This window comes from Nelumbo lutea, chromosome 5, assembly GCF_056320005.1.
Source record: "Nelumbo lutea isolate HS-2025 chromosome 5, American lotus-T2T, whole genome shotgun sequence".
In the NCBI taxonomy this organism is placed as follows: domain Eukaryota; kingdom Viridiplantae; phylum Streptophyta; class Magnoliopsida; order Proteales; family Nelumbonaceae; genus Nelumbo; species Nelumbo lutea.
The window spans coordinates 67,688,831-67,703,748 of NC_142688.1; the positions used below are offsets into that span (position 1 = coordinate 67,688,831).

The 14,918-nt window shown below is 40.8% G+C and overlaps 1 non-coding gene across 1 annotated transcript; it reads left to right on the forward strand.

Annotated features, from left to right (window-relative positions):
• The first annotated feature begins 3,180 nt into the window (after positions 1-3,180).
• LOC148852782 (small nucleolar RNA R71) lies at positions 3,181-3,287 on the forward strand. Its single transcript, XR_016100144.1, has one exon. It is a non-coding gene; the product is annotated as a small nucleolar RNA R71 (small nucleolar RNA).
• The last annotated feature ends 11,631 nt before the right edge of the window (positions 3,288-14,918 follow it).

The window sequence follows — 14,918 nt, forward strand, 5'->3', positions numbered from 1 at the left end:
CGCATATAGTTGCTCATCTGGGAATTCATCATGTAAGGCTGAATTATCAATATTTTCAACATAATTTTCATTCAGCCTTGATAGATGATCAGCTACTGTATTTTCACTACCCTTCTTATCCTTGATCTCTAGGTCGAATTCTTGCAAAAGTAGGATCCATCGTAGCAGCCTAGGTTTTGCATCTTTTTTAGCAAGTAGATATCTCAAGTAGTTCCTTTTTGGTAGTAGAATAATTTTTCTGTGCTTCATTCATGGTCCTACTTGCATAGTAAATGGTATGAAATTTCTTATTTTGTCTTTGCCCTAAGACTACGCCCAAGGTATCTTTACTTGCATCACACATAATTTCGAAGGGTAGTTCCCATACAGAAGTTGATACAATCGGTGCTTGAACCAACTTATCCTTAAGGGTATTGAATGCATGCAAACAATCATCATTGAATTCAAAAGGTACATCTTTAACTAACAGATTTGTTAGGGGCCTGGCAATTTTAGAAAAACATTTAATGAATCACCTATAAAAGCCTGCATGTCCTAGAAAACCCCTAACATCTTTTAATGATTGAGGAGGAGGAAGCTTTTCAATCAGTTCTATTTTAGCTTTATCTACTTCGATGCCCCTAGAGGGTACTTTATGTCCTAGAACAATTCCTTCCCTAACCATGAAATGGCATTTTTCCCAGTTCAAAATAAGATTAGACTCCTCACATCTTTGAAGTACCTTTCCAAGTTATGCAAACAGTCATCGAATGATGATCCATAGATGGAGAAATCGTCCATGAAGACTTCCATGAAGTCATCAATGAAATCACCAAATAATGACATCATACAATGTTGGAAAGTAGCAGGCGCATTGCATAGTCCAAATGGCATTCTCCTAAATGCAAAGGTTCCATATGGGCATGTGAAAGCGGTCTTCTCCTAATCTTCAAGTGCAATAAGATACCCGGAGTAGTGATCTTTCCCAGTGGCATCATTCAACTTTCGATAGTCTATGCACACCCTCCAACCAGTTATTGTTCTTGTGGGAGTTGATTCATTATTTCCATTTAGAATTACAGTAATCCCACCCTTTTTTGGTACGACTTGAACAGGACTTACCCATGATGAATCAGAAATCGGATAGATAATACCTGCTTCGAGCCATTTCAGTATTTCTGGTTTTACTACCTGTTGCATTTTAGGGTTCAGCCTCCTTTGTGGTTGTGCTTTGGGACTGCAGCCTTCCTCCATCAAAATCTTATGTGTGCATACCAAGGGGTTAATCCCTTTCAAGCCGGCAATGCTCCATCCAATGGCTAGTATGTGTTGTTTCAGCACTCTCACCAGTTTTTCCTCTCAGAGACCTATCAAATCAGCAGAGATAATCATGGGTAAGGTGGAACATTCTCCCAAAAATATATATTTTAAATGATAGGGTAGGGGTTTAAGTTCCAAAGCTGGAGGTGCTTTGATGGAAGGTAATAATTGTTTGGAGGGGGTTGACCCATCTAATGGTAGAAATCTCCCTTGTCTTGGCTTGCACTCTTCTTGGCCGGCCTCTAAAAAATTCATCCCCTCTTTTACCTCTTCCTCCATGACCTGCATGTCATTACAAAGATTAATAATACAGATTTCAAACGGGTCATCTAACTTTGATTTATTAATTTTGGCTGCCACCACATCAATAGAGTCAATTGCATATATCTCATGTTATCTCGTGTTGGGATACTTTAGGGTTTGGAAAACATTAAATATCACTTCTTCACCATTGATCTTAAGAGTAAGTTGACCCTTTTGTACATCAATTAAGGCATTAGCAGTAGCAAGAAAGGGTCTCCCTAGAATTAATGGCATCAATCTATCCTCCTCCATATCAAACACGATGAAATCAGCAGGGATGATGAAATTCCCTACTTTAACTAAGACATCTTCCACTATTCCCCTAGGGTATTTAATGCTTCGATCGGCCAATTGTAGGGTAATAGTGGTAGATGTTAGTTCCTGCAATCCAAGTCTTTTAAAGATAGAGTAGGGCATTAAGTTTATACTAGTGCCAAGGTCACATAAAGCTTTCTCAAATTCAGCATTGCCTATGGTGCAAGGTATAGAAAAAGTCCCTGGATCCTTTAGTTTTGGAGGAAGTTTATTTTGAAGAATGGTTGAACATTCTTCGTTTAGCTTTACCATCTCACAATCCTCCCACTTCCTTTTGTTGGACATCACCTCCTACAAGAGTTTTCCATACTTCGACATCTATGACAATACATCAAGAAGAGGAAGATTAATATGGATCTTTTTGAACACTTCCAAAAATTTTTCAAATTGCTTGTCTAATTTAGCCTTCAAGACTCTTCTTGGGTAGGGGATAGGAAGTTTAATTTCATGTAAATTCATTTTAGGGTTGCTTCCCTCATTCTCCCTTTGCAGATCGGCCTATTCAGCTTCCTTGTCATCTTCTTGGGCTTCGCCGACTGTCTTCCCACTTCTTAAGGCTATGGCGTTCACATGCTCTCTGGGATTCTTCTCTGTGTTGCTGGGTAGCTGTCCCTCTTTTCTTTTTGACAGTATGCTTACAATCTACCCCACTTGAACTTCTAAGTTCTTAATCGATGTTTCATGGCTTTGGAATTTTGCTTCAGCAGTATTGATGAACTTAGAAATCATCTCCTCCAAATTGCTCTTTTTTTCTTGTGGAGGTGGCTGTTGTTGGAATCCCATGGGTGTCTTTCACTAATTGTTGCTCCATGAAAAGTTTGGATGATTTATCCACCCTAGGTTGTATGTATTTGAGTAGGGATTAAAATTTGGCCTGCCAGTATGAGAGATAAAATTAACATTCACATGGTAAATAAAAGGACTACTTAATGGACAATCAGAATTAGTATGTCCAATTTGACCACATGAATCACATGAGATGCTAGATGATGCATTAATGGCTGCACTATTAAAGGTGTCAAGTTTCTTACTCAAATTAGCAATTTGCGCAGATAGGGTGGCAAGGGAATCGATGCGGTGTACTCCCTTCTGATTGGTTTTGTCTTTGCTCCATAGGTAGCTATTTGACACCATCTCCTCTACTAGTCATAAGCTTCTTCCAGTGTTTTTCTCCTGATTGTGCTACCTGCAGTTGCATCAATAATAAGTCGATTAGAGGGAGTAATACCATTACAAAAAGTCTGAATTTGATGCCAAGTTGGTATCCCATGGTGAGGACACTTCCTAAGCATCTCCTTGAATCGTTCCCATGCTTCATACAAAGATTCCCTCCCAAATTGAGCAAAAGAAGTAATATCATTAATTAGGCTTGCTGTTTTAGAGGGTGGGAAATATTTAGCCAAAAATTTTTGGGTTAGATCATTCCAAGTGTTGATACTTCCTACAGGGAGTGAGTTAAGCCAATCTTTAGCTCTATCACACAATGAAAATGGAAATAATCTAAGCCTAATAGCATCATCACTAACTCCATTATGTTTAAATGTATCACATATTTCTAAGAAATTAACAATGTGTGCATTAGGGTCACCACTTGGTAACCCGCTAAACTGAATACTTGTCTGAATCATTTGAAATATTGCAGACTTGGTTTCAAAATTGTTGGCATGAATTGTGGGTTTGCAAATGCTGGAAGTCACCCCATCAATGGTTGGATAAGCATAGTCCGAGAGGGTGTGATTTGCTTCTGCCATTTCTTCCCCAATTTCTATTGCTGGTTTGCCAAAATCAACCTCCTCTCTTGCTTTACCTCTATTGGCCCTTTGCAATAAGCAAAGGGTCCTCTCAATTTCAGGATTGGATCTTGCTTGTCCTTCTTGTCTAGTGCATGTCATGCACTAAAAAAACTTTGAACAAAGCAAGAATTCGAACAAACTAAAAAAAGTAAAAAAAATAAAATAATAAAAACATAAATAAAAATCCAAATTAGTCAAGGTTAACAAGTTCTAATATTATTTTAGGATTAAATCCATGGCAACGGCACCAAAAACTTGATAGCTATGAATATAACCCTAGCAAGTGCACTAATTATCAAGTAGTATAAAAATATCATTCCCACGGGGATTTAACATAATAACTATTAGAACTACAACCTTCCCTAATTATTTAGATAATCGAATTTCAGATTTAAGAGTAAGAACTGCTGAAAGTAAAAACTAGAAAAAAGAAAATAGAAGCAAGGGTGGTCACTAACCAAATATGCAATGGATGAAATCGCTAGGACTTTTGGTCCACCTAACCAATGTAATGAATATTAATGGATTCAATTAACCAAGATTATTTGTCATTCCCGTAAGCTAAAGTCTCTCTAATTTTATTTAATATTCTCTCTTGAGATATACTAAAACTATGCCCATTAGTAACCCTTCGATCTCTCGAGTAGAGTTCTCAAGATGGAAGTGCATTAAGTCCGAGGAAAAACCATAATATTTAGATGAATCATGTATATATATCTCTATATACCATTCAATTCACACTATGAACTATTCAGTCAATTATGTGAATTCTTCTCTCGATTCATTCACATAAACCAAATCAATTAAGGGGTGGCCAAGCTCTTAATCGCATTAAGCAAGATAATTTATAGACTATATGGAAATCACAATCTTGGATAAATCATAAAGATAAAAATATATTCATTAATAGAGTTAGGCTTTCCATAGCCCTAGCTAAAAACAAATCAGTTCATGATAAAAGAATTAAAGCAAACAAAGGGAAAGAAAGAACTCATGAATTCGCCCAAGGTGTTGAGATCTCCTCTTCTTGCCACCTCTTTCTTGAAGTTTCTTGAGTTCTTGATCACCTTCCCCAAGTTTCTTGATTTGTTTTTCTCCTTTCTTGATAGATAGCTCAATGTAATTCGTGATGCCCCTAGGGTTGGTATCCCCAGCTCGGATATAGTGTACAATTACTTGGAGTTATCTCAATAATGGACAATCCAGCCTTGGTCCAAACTCCTCCTATCCTATCCTATCTTATCTCCTATCTCATGATCTAAATCTTTCCTAATCATTTTGGAATTACATTAAAATTTAAATCTAAGAGGACTCACAAAATTCTTGAATTCGAATGGGCAACTTTAATAACTTGGGCCGCTTCAATGTTTTTCTGTGAAATGGGCTTCAATTGAGAACTGGGCCTCACTACGAAATTGCTCCATCTTCAGGCCCGGATTTGACTTTGATGTAAGTCGAATCTGTGAAAGCCCAAAACTTGAAAGTTGTAGCTTTTTCTATTGTATTTCCAGTAGATCTTGAATCAGCTCAATCAGAGCCGAATATGAAAGTTAGGCCCAGATTATGGATCATTGCCGAAATACAAGATTTATGAGTCTAATTAAGTACTAATTCAGTATAAAAGACAGAATATTAGGGGATAAAAATATGATCAATTTTATTCTTATCAATTTAGTTTTGCAAAATATGATTATATGATTTATATATATTGTGTTTTGTGAAAAATGTTTGCAAATGGTTTTAATTCACGGGATCAATCCGAGTAGAAAGTGTGACACTCCACCTTGCAGTGAATTCAACAGTGAATTCAGCTAGGCCTTTTCACAAAGGCTAGGCCGAACCTATGTGGGCTTTGTTAGACAGTTGTATGCCCTTAGCTCTAATCAGTTTGATGTACTTATGATATTTATTGTAAATGAATAAAGTGCATATTTGATTCATGTTCTTATGGTGTATTTCTATGTAATACCTTAAACTGACCTAATGAAACTCGTGTTAGAATATTCACAGCCGTTGGATAAGTCTGGGGAGATTTATCCTGCTAAGGCTGACACTGGTGTGCTGCCAAGTGTTGGGGTGGCCTGTCTCAGCTACCAGGGTGAGACCCAAGGCACATGTAGTGTAGGTTTACTTGAAACCCTGAACTGGACCAGATTTCCAGTATTGCCCTGGACCTTGATGATTAGTGGGCAAAACTGGAAATTTACAGTTGAGCCCTTGACTCGATTATGATATAGCACTAGGTGTCGGATTGGGTTGTCTTTGATATCGCAATCAGTGAGATCCTTAGCGGGGGTCAAAACCTGGGTATGTTGGGACAGTCCGAGAATTCATATGAGTGGGTGATCATGGTGACAGGATCAGCCCCTTTGTCGGACAATGGTAATGATCGGGGGTGCACTCTCTCTGATGGAAACCAAGACTACTGGTAACCGATTTCAATCGTTCAGATTTGTTTTGCAAAATATGTTTTATATATGGATATAAAAGTATATATATGTTACGGATTCAAATTGTTGGCAAAAGGTTTTAATTCCCGGGATCCATGTGAGTTGAGAGTGCAACGCTATTCCTTATAGCCGAGGGAGAGGATCTCTCTTGTCGGGTAGTGTATGATCATTATGGGCTAAGAGGTTAAGTGTAATACCATTGAGGGTAATACCTGATGGGCTAATCTTGCATCTGCCCACAGTCCTAGGGTGTTACAAGTTGGCTTGACCTAGGGACCACTTAGTGTAATTGTTAGGCCCATAGAGTCCATGTGATGGGCTCAAGGGGTTCATTGGGCTTTCCAGTTAATTCGGCTAGGCCTTGTAACAAAGACTGGGCCAAATCCTTGTGAATGATGTGTAGATCAATGCTTAGGTCCCACGACATACAAGGAAACCCAACTGAGCAGCAGTTTCGAAGGCTAAGTGAGCACATACTCTTAGTAGGGCCTAAAGCCCATTTCGAATTGGGCTGATTTGATCAGTTAAAGAGGGGGTGAATCTGAGATTGGATTAGTAGATAGGATAGGGTCTTACCCTATCCAATAAGAGAGTCCAAATCTGAATATAGATTCAAATATGGAAACCTCCTAATCAGATTAGGAGAGGGATGGTCTAATCTGTAAATAAGATAAGGGTCTATCCTTATCTCTTAAATGGAATTTAGATCCAAATATGATTTGGATCAGCAACTCCTAATGGGATTAGGAGCTGATCCCTTTAAGGTTAACAAAGGAGAAGGGAGCGACAGCTTTAGAAGATCATCGCATTCAGACAAAGAGAGAACATAGCACCCAGTAAGACTGAGTTGTTTTCTCCTTGCCGCCTCCTTCCTACCACCGCCATTGCTGCCTATTCCATCTCCTCTTTCTAGTAGGAACGATCTAGATTAGATCTTGATATCAGCCTTTGGAGAAAGGCTGATCTGAAGTTATGCCCATAGCCCGAGCAAATTTTTGTGAAGGGTTCGGTTCTTTTAGAAGAACACTGTTGATTCTGCTCCATCCTACAATGTGCCATCTTCAGTGGGAGCAGTCTTTGGTTCCTACCATGGGTGTGCACACCTTCATTGGGAGATATTGTTTCTCCGTATCAGGTATAACCCTCTCCTGCTTCTGGTTTCAGATCTGGTTTAGTTTATGTTTCAAGATTGATCCTTGAAAATGTAGATTTTTCTAAAACAGGGAATGTGATTCCCAGATATGGGGAGTGGAAATTTTTGAAATTTTGCCCAACCTACTTGCAGGGTTCAGCCATCCATATGATGGATCTCTAACCCCTTCAGTGGTATCAGAGCCCGATTTGCGCAGATTATGGTTCTTTTTGGAAAATTGTTTCCTAGATTGAGGGCGAATGATTTGAAATTAAATTTTATAAATCAGAATTTTATTTAGAATTGTTCTTTATAATTTTCTTGATTTAGGGGTTGTTCGTACAACTGGAGATCGATTTCTTGATTGACACAGAAAACTACGAATTGTAGTTTCTTGATTTATTACATTTGGTCTGTAAAATAATTTTTTTTTAATTTTTTAGACTGAATGTATAGGATTCGATCTGATGTATATTAATAGAAATCTTAGGGTTTCTATTTCTATTATTTTTAGATCGAAGAAGGCGGTGAAGGAAGGAGAATTCACAGATGGGGATATAGCAATCTGCGATTTGTAGTTTATGAAACTGCATTCTGTGATCTAACCTCTGTTTTGCAGGATGTGATGTGCGAGCAACCCTCTTTGACTGATTCTTGCTTTTCTTTGATCAGTATTTAATTTCATATCATTTTCTTGGATTAAATCTTTAATTAAAGATCAAATCCTAGACTCATTCGAACCATATTGATCCAAACTGGTTGGACCGAATCTAGGGTTCGATGGAGGCTGATTGTCAGCCTTAATTTTCCACTAATGGGCCTAAGGATTGATAATTAATTAAGAATTTAATTCAGCCCAACCAGTAAGGCCTAGTTTTAAACAATTAAAATTGCTAAAAGCTCACTTTTGCAGGAAAGCTATATGGGCTGAACTGCTAAACCCTAATTCAGCCCAAAAACCTAGATAATGTTAGTTGTTAATGTTATGGATTAAAATGGGCTTTAATTATGGGCTTTATAGATATTTAATTGATGGAATCAATTTATCCCTACATGCGATGTATGGATGTGTGATGTGTTGTGTACATGGGCCATAAGTACTTGGCCCATGCTCATTTGACAGTGGCTCTTGCGCACTTCATGGCTGAATGCACATCATTGCCATGGTATCCCTTTTGGTCATTGGATGACTTCCCTCAGTGGTGGGCCCCACACCTCATCAAGAGGTTACGAGCAGAACCCTAGCCGATTCAAGGCCCACCGAAATCTGGCTTTATGAAAGTCAGTGGGAGCCACTTTGGTTTGACCTAAATCAAACTAGGGCGTAATTTTGTTCCCTCTAGCTAATATGAGTGCATGTGATAGGGAGATTCATATGATGAACTCTCTAAAAGCCTTCCATCATTAGCATGAAGATGGGTCCTTCAGTAATGAGGAAACGCACCAGAAAATGGGCTATCCATTTGCTGTTGGATTTGTTTGAGTGTTTCATAAGATGATAGGGGCGTCATAGACCGATGTGGGAGGGGCTTCACCAGAAAATGGGAACTCTCTCATGGTACCTTTGCGTTCACGAATATGATGGGTAAGCACTCACTGGACAGAAAGGTTTAACCTAAAATGGCTATGATCCTTGTCTGACAAAGGACAAAGAGAAAGCTCATATGATGAATGTGAAGGGTTGAGAGATCCATCCCATGGACGCCCAAAGATTGCGGAATAAGGGGCAAATTTCAAAAATTTATCTCTCCCTTCAACTGGGAATCACATTCCCTATTTAGAAAATCATATTTTCAAGGATCAATCTTGAACCTTAAACTGAACCAGATCTGAATCAAAAGGAATGGGAGAGAATAATACCTGATACGGAGAAGTAATATCTCCCAACGAAGGTGTTCACGCCCAAGGAATGATGCAAAGACTGCTCCCACTGAAGATGGCGTAGTGTAGGATGGAGCAGAATCAACAGTGTTCTTCCCCAAGAAATCTGTCCTTCACAAGAAACAACAGGATGGAACGTGAGCACAGCTTCCCTTTTCAATCCTTTCTCAAACAACTGATGTCAAGATCCAATCTTGACTTCTCCCACAGCTGGAGATCGAACTAGCAAACAGGGCGGCTAGAGCAGGGAGGCGGCAAGAGAGTATTCGCAGGGTGCAGAATTCTCTCTTCTTGATTTCAGCACTAAAGAGGATCTGATGTGTTTCTTAGTCTCTCTCAAGGCTGCCGCCCCCTCCTTTTGTTACCTTGAAAAGATCAGCTCCTAATCCCATTAGGAGGTGCTTATCCAAATCATATTTGGATCAGCCTTCTCTTCTAGTGATAAAGTTAAACCCTTATCTTATCTGCAGATAATATTAGCTTTATCCTAATCCCATTAGGAGGTTTCTAGATCTGAATCACATTCAGATCTAGACTCTCTGAGTGGATAGGGTTAAGACCCTATCCTATCTACTAATCTATCTCAGAATTCTCCCCTTTAATTAACTAAATAAATAGCCCAGTTTGAAATGGGCTTTAGGCCCATTAAGCTTATGTGCTCACTTAACCTTCCTAACTGCTGCCCAGTTGGGCTTCCTTGTATGGCGTGGGACCCAAGCATTGATCTACACATCAGCCACATGGGTTCGGCACAGCCTTTGTTACAAAGCCGGGTCGAATACACTGTTAAAGACAGTGCACCCCCTGAAACCCATCAAATGGGCTCTATGGGCCCAACACTTACCCTAAGTGGTCCCTGGGCCAAACCACCTTGTAACACCCAGGGACTGTGGGTAGATGCAAGATTAGCCCATCAGGTATTATCCTCAATGGTCTTACACTTAACCTCTCAGCCCATAATGATCATACACTGCCCGACAAGAGAGGACCTCTCCCTCGGCTGCAAGGAACAATGTTGCACTCTCCACTTATATGGATCCCGGGAATTAAAACCTTTTGCAAACATTTTAGAAACCATAATATATATACTTTTATATCTCATATAAAATATACTTCGCAAAAACAAATCTCAATGGTTGAAATCGGCTGCCGGCAGTCTTGGTTTCCAATAGTGAGAGTGCATCCCCGATCATTACCTTTGTTCGACAAAGGGGCTGATCCTGTCACTATGATCACCCACTCAGATGACCCCCGCTAATGATCTCACTGGTTGGTACATCAAAGACAGCCCGATCCGACACCTAGTGCAGTATCATAATCGAGTCTAGGGGTTGGGTGTAACTTTCTAGTTTTGCCCATCAATCTCCAAGGTCCAGGGCAATACTAGAAATCTAGTCCAGTTCAAAGATTCAATTAATCCCACACTGTATGTGCCTAGGGCCTCACCCCGGTAGCTGATACAAGCCACCCCAACCGACTTGGTGGCACCACAGTGTCAGCCTTGTCAGGATAGGTCTCCCCAGACTGACCCACTGGCAGTGAACATTCTAAACTAACACGAGTCTCAATAAGTGTCCAGTTTAAGGGTATTACACAGAAACATACCAAGGGAACATGAATCAAATATGCACTTTTATTCATTTACAATAAACTCATAAAGTACATCAATTCTGATTGAAGCTAAGGGCATACAAAATTGTCTAACAGCTCCCACTTGCACTTAGGTCCAATCAGGTACTAGCCAGAGTCCCATGCTTTCCACGTGTTTCTCAAACACTTTCTGTGATAGTGGCTTTGTCAATGGGTCTGCTACATTATCCGTTGACGCTACCTTCTGAATCAGGACGTCCCCTCTACCAACAATCTCCCGCAGTACGTGGTACTTCCTCTCGATGTGCTTCGACTTCGAGTGGGCTCGTGGCTCCTTAGCCTGAGCAATGGCTCCATTGTTGTCACACAACAATGGGATGGGTGATGTGTCGGACGGAACTACTCCAAACTCATGAATGAACTTCTTCATCCATACGGCTTCTTTGGCAGCCTCACTTGCGGCAATGTACTCAGCCTCGGTCGTGGAGTCTGTAGTGGACCCCTGTTTGCTGCTTTTCCAGCAAACAACACACGATCCTATCGTGAAAACATATCTAGATGTAGACTTTCTATCATCTGGGTCTGACTGGAAATCGGCATCTATATACCCTTGGATCTGTAGTGAGCTACCGTCGAATACTAGACAAAACTCTTTTGTCCTTCGAAGGTACTTAAGTATGTTTTTCACAGCAGTCCAATGCTCCTGCCCTGGGTTGGCCAGAAATCTGTTTACTACACTCACTGCCTGAGCTATGTCAGGACTTGTGCACAGCATGGCATACATAATGCTTCCTACGGCAGAGGCATAGGGAACGTCTTTCATGCCATCAATCTCCTCAGAAGTCTTGGGAGACATCTTCTTGGAGGGAGTGACTCTGTGCCTGAAAGGAACATTTCCTTTCTTGGAGTTTTCCATGCTGTATCTTTTGACTATTTTGTCAATGTAAGCAGGTTGGGATAATCCTATTATCCATTTCGATCTATCTCTATAGAGTTGAAGACCCAGTATATAGGAGGCTTCTCCAAGATCTTTCATGGAGAATTGTTGTGATAACCATACTTTCACCGTAGTTAACATCCCTACATCATTCCCAATGAGTAGAATGTCATCTACATACAGAACCAAGAAGGTAACCTTATCTCCACTGTACTTCCTGTAAACACAGGGTTCATCCGGATTCTGCTCGAAGTCAAACAATTTGACGGCAGAGTCAAAACGGATGTTCCAACTTCTAGAAGCTTGCTTAAGTCCATAAATGGATCTATTAAGTTTACATACCATGTTTTCCTGACCTGTAGCAGTGAAGCCTTGCAGCTGCTGCATATAGATATCTTCAGTAAGATCTCCATTCAGGAATGCAGTTTTGACATCCATTTGCCAAATCTCATAATCATGGTATGCTGCTACAGCTAGCAGGATCCTAATGGATTTAAGCATGGCTACAGGCGAAAAGGTTTCCTCATAATCGGTGCCCTCTTTCTAAGTGTTCCCTTTCGCCACCAGACGAGCCTTGAAGGTCTCAACCTTACCATCGGGGCCCTTCTTCCTCTTGTAAATCCATTTGCAACCGATTGCTTTTACCCCGGAGGGCGGATCTACTAGAGTCCAGACACCATTGGTCTCCATTGAGTCCATCTCGGCTCTCATGGCCTCCACCCACTTCTGGGAATCTATGTCCAACATAGCTTCCGTGTAAGTCACGGGATCCTCCTCACTAGTCAAGGTTTCCACCAGGTAACTATCTTCGTCATAACCATAACGGACTAGTGGCCTGGATACCCGAGTGGATCTTCTAGGTTGGTCACTACCTGGAACTTGTGGGACATCTCCCACTACTCCTAAGATCTCCTCATCAAGAACAACTTCCTGACGATGGGTGTCCAGGATATAGTCAATTTCCAAGAATTGAGCGTTACGACGGCAGAACACTTTCTACTCACTTGGGTCATAGAATAGGTAACCTACAGAGCCTCTTGGGTAGCCTACAAATAGGCAACGGTTGGTCTTGGATTCTAACTTGTCTGCACTCGTTCTTTTAACGTGTGCTGGACAACCCCAAATCTTCAAGTGTCTGACACTTGGTTTCTTTCTGGTCCAAAGTTCATATGGAGTATTCGGAACCGATTTGGTTGGAACCCGATTCAGCACATAAATCGCAGTCTCTAATGCGTAACCCCAAAAGGATGTGGGTAACTCTGAGTGTATGAGAAGGGACCAGACCATATCCAATAAGGTCCTATTCCTCCTCTCCGAAACACCATTAAGTTGTGGTGTAGCAGGAGGAGCTAATTGTGATACTATCCCATTGTCCTTTAAGTAGTCCCTGAATTTGTCAAAAAGATACTCGCCACCTCGATCTGATCGAAGGGCCTTAATCTCTCTCCCGAACTATTTCTCGACCTCTTGTCTAAACTCTTTGAACTTTTCAAAGGATTCAGACTTGTGTCTCATTAGGTACACGTAACCGTATCGTGAAAAATCATTTGTGAAGGGGATGAAATACACGTGTTGATTTTGTGTCCTAACACTCAGGGGACCACATACATCAGTATGTATTAGGTCAAGTGTGCCCGTACATCTTTCAGGCTTACCGTTAAATGGCCGTTTCGTCATCTTGCCTTGTAGGCAAGGCTCACAAGTGGGAAGATCTTCTATAGTTAGAAAATCCAAAGGACCATCCTTTACCAACCTTGTGATTCGGTCAACACCGATGTGGCCAAGTCGATAATGCCACAGACACGTGGGATTAACTGTATCACGAGCTCTCTTCTTAGGGATTTCAACCGACGTAGTTTCGGTTATGTTAGTTTCTAGAGAAGGATGTAGAACATAGAGACCGTTCTCCAGTTCCCCGTATGCGATGAATCTGTTGTTTCTTTTAATAGTAATTGTAATACTAAAGAAGACAGAATAACCATCTGCACACAGTTTTGAGACAGAAATCAAATTTCTCCTTAAATTTTGTACATAAAGACAGTCTTTCAGTACAATTATTCCTTCTCTAAAAATTAATTCCACGGTTCCTATGGGCGTGGCTGCAACAGTTGTAGTAGTCCCTAAGAAGAGTGTGACTTCTCCTTCACTCAGCCTTCTACTTACCTTGAACCCCTACAGTGAGTTACAAGCATGAGTTGAAGCCCCAAAGTCAATACACCAGGATGCAGAAGCTACCAACAAATTGGTTTCTATAACACAAGTTTCGAAGTTACCTTTCTTGGATTCCAGGTAGGCAGGACAATTCCTTTTCCAGTGGCCGGTCTTCTTGCAGAAGTGACAGGCATCCGATGTTTTGTCTTTCTTCTGCTTCTTGCTCTTAGTGGCTTTCTTCTGAGGCTTCTTTGCCTTCCTCTTTCTCTTGCCTGTCTTGCCAGCTTCAACAAGCATGGCTACAGGCTCATCCTTTCTAATCAGTTCCTCAGCTCTTTGCAACATATTGTTGAGCTCTTGTAAGCTGACATTCAGCTTGTTCATGTTATAGTTCATGATGAACGGATTAAAGGAAGGAGGCAAAGAGTTAAGGATAGCATCTATCTGTGTAGCAAGGTCCAGCCCGGATCCAAGAGCCTCCAGTTCATTGATGTATCCCATCATCCGAAGACAATGGTCGTGAACTTGTTGACCCTTGGACATTTGTGCGGTCATGAACTGTTTCAAGACCTTTGTCGAGTAGAACGATTCTGCTCTTCATACATTGTCCTGAGACTATCCAATATGTCTTTGGCAAGTTCGATCTGATCGAACTGCCTCTGTATCGGGTTGTCTAAGGAGGCAATGATGTAACACCGGGCAAGGGAGTTTTTCTCCTCCCATTCTTGATAGTCTCTCCTTCGGGCCTCAGAAGCCCTATCACCCGGACGCTCCGGGGCAGGATTCTTTGCCACTTTGTCCAGCTTTTCAGAAGCTAGGACTAGCATAAGGTTCCTGTACCAATCAGCATAGTTTGGGCCCTTCAACTTGTTGTCATCAAGTAGTTTTGCAAAAGATCCGTTAGCCATTTTCTGATAAAAGAGCAAACATCAGTCCACAACCTAATTTGATTCATGTTCATTTCATAGATATGGATTTTAATCTATGATCCATTTCCATTTATTCATCTTTGAGATTTCCCTCCTCTCTCCATGACGGAGACTACGGGTTGTCTCTGGAAATGTGGG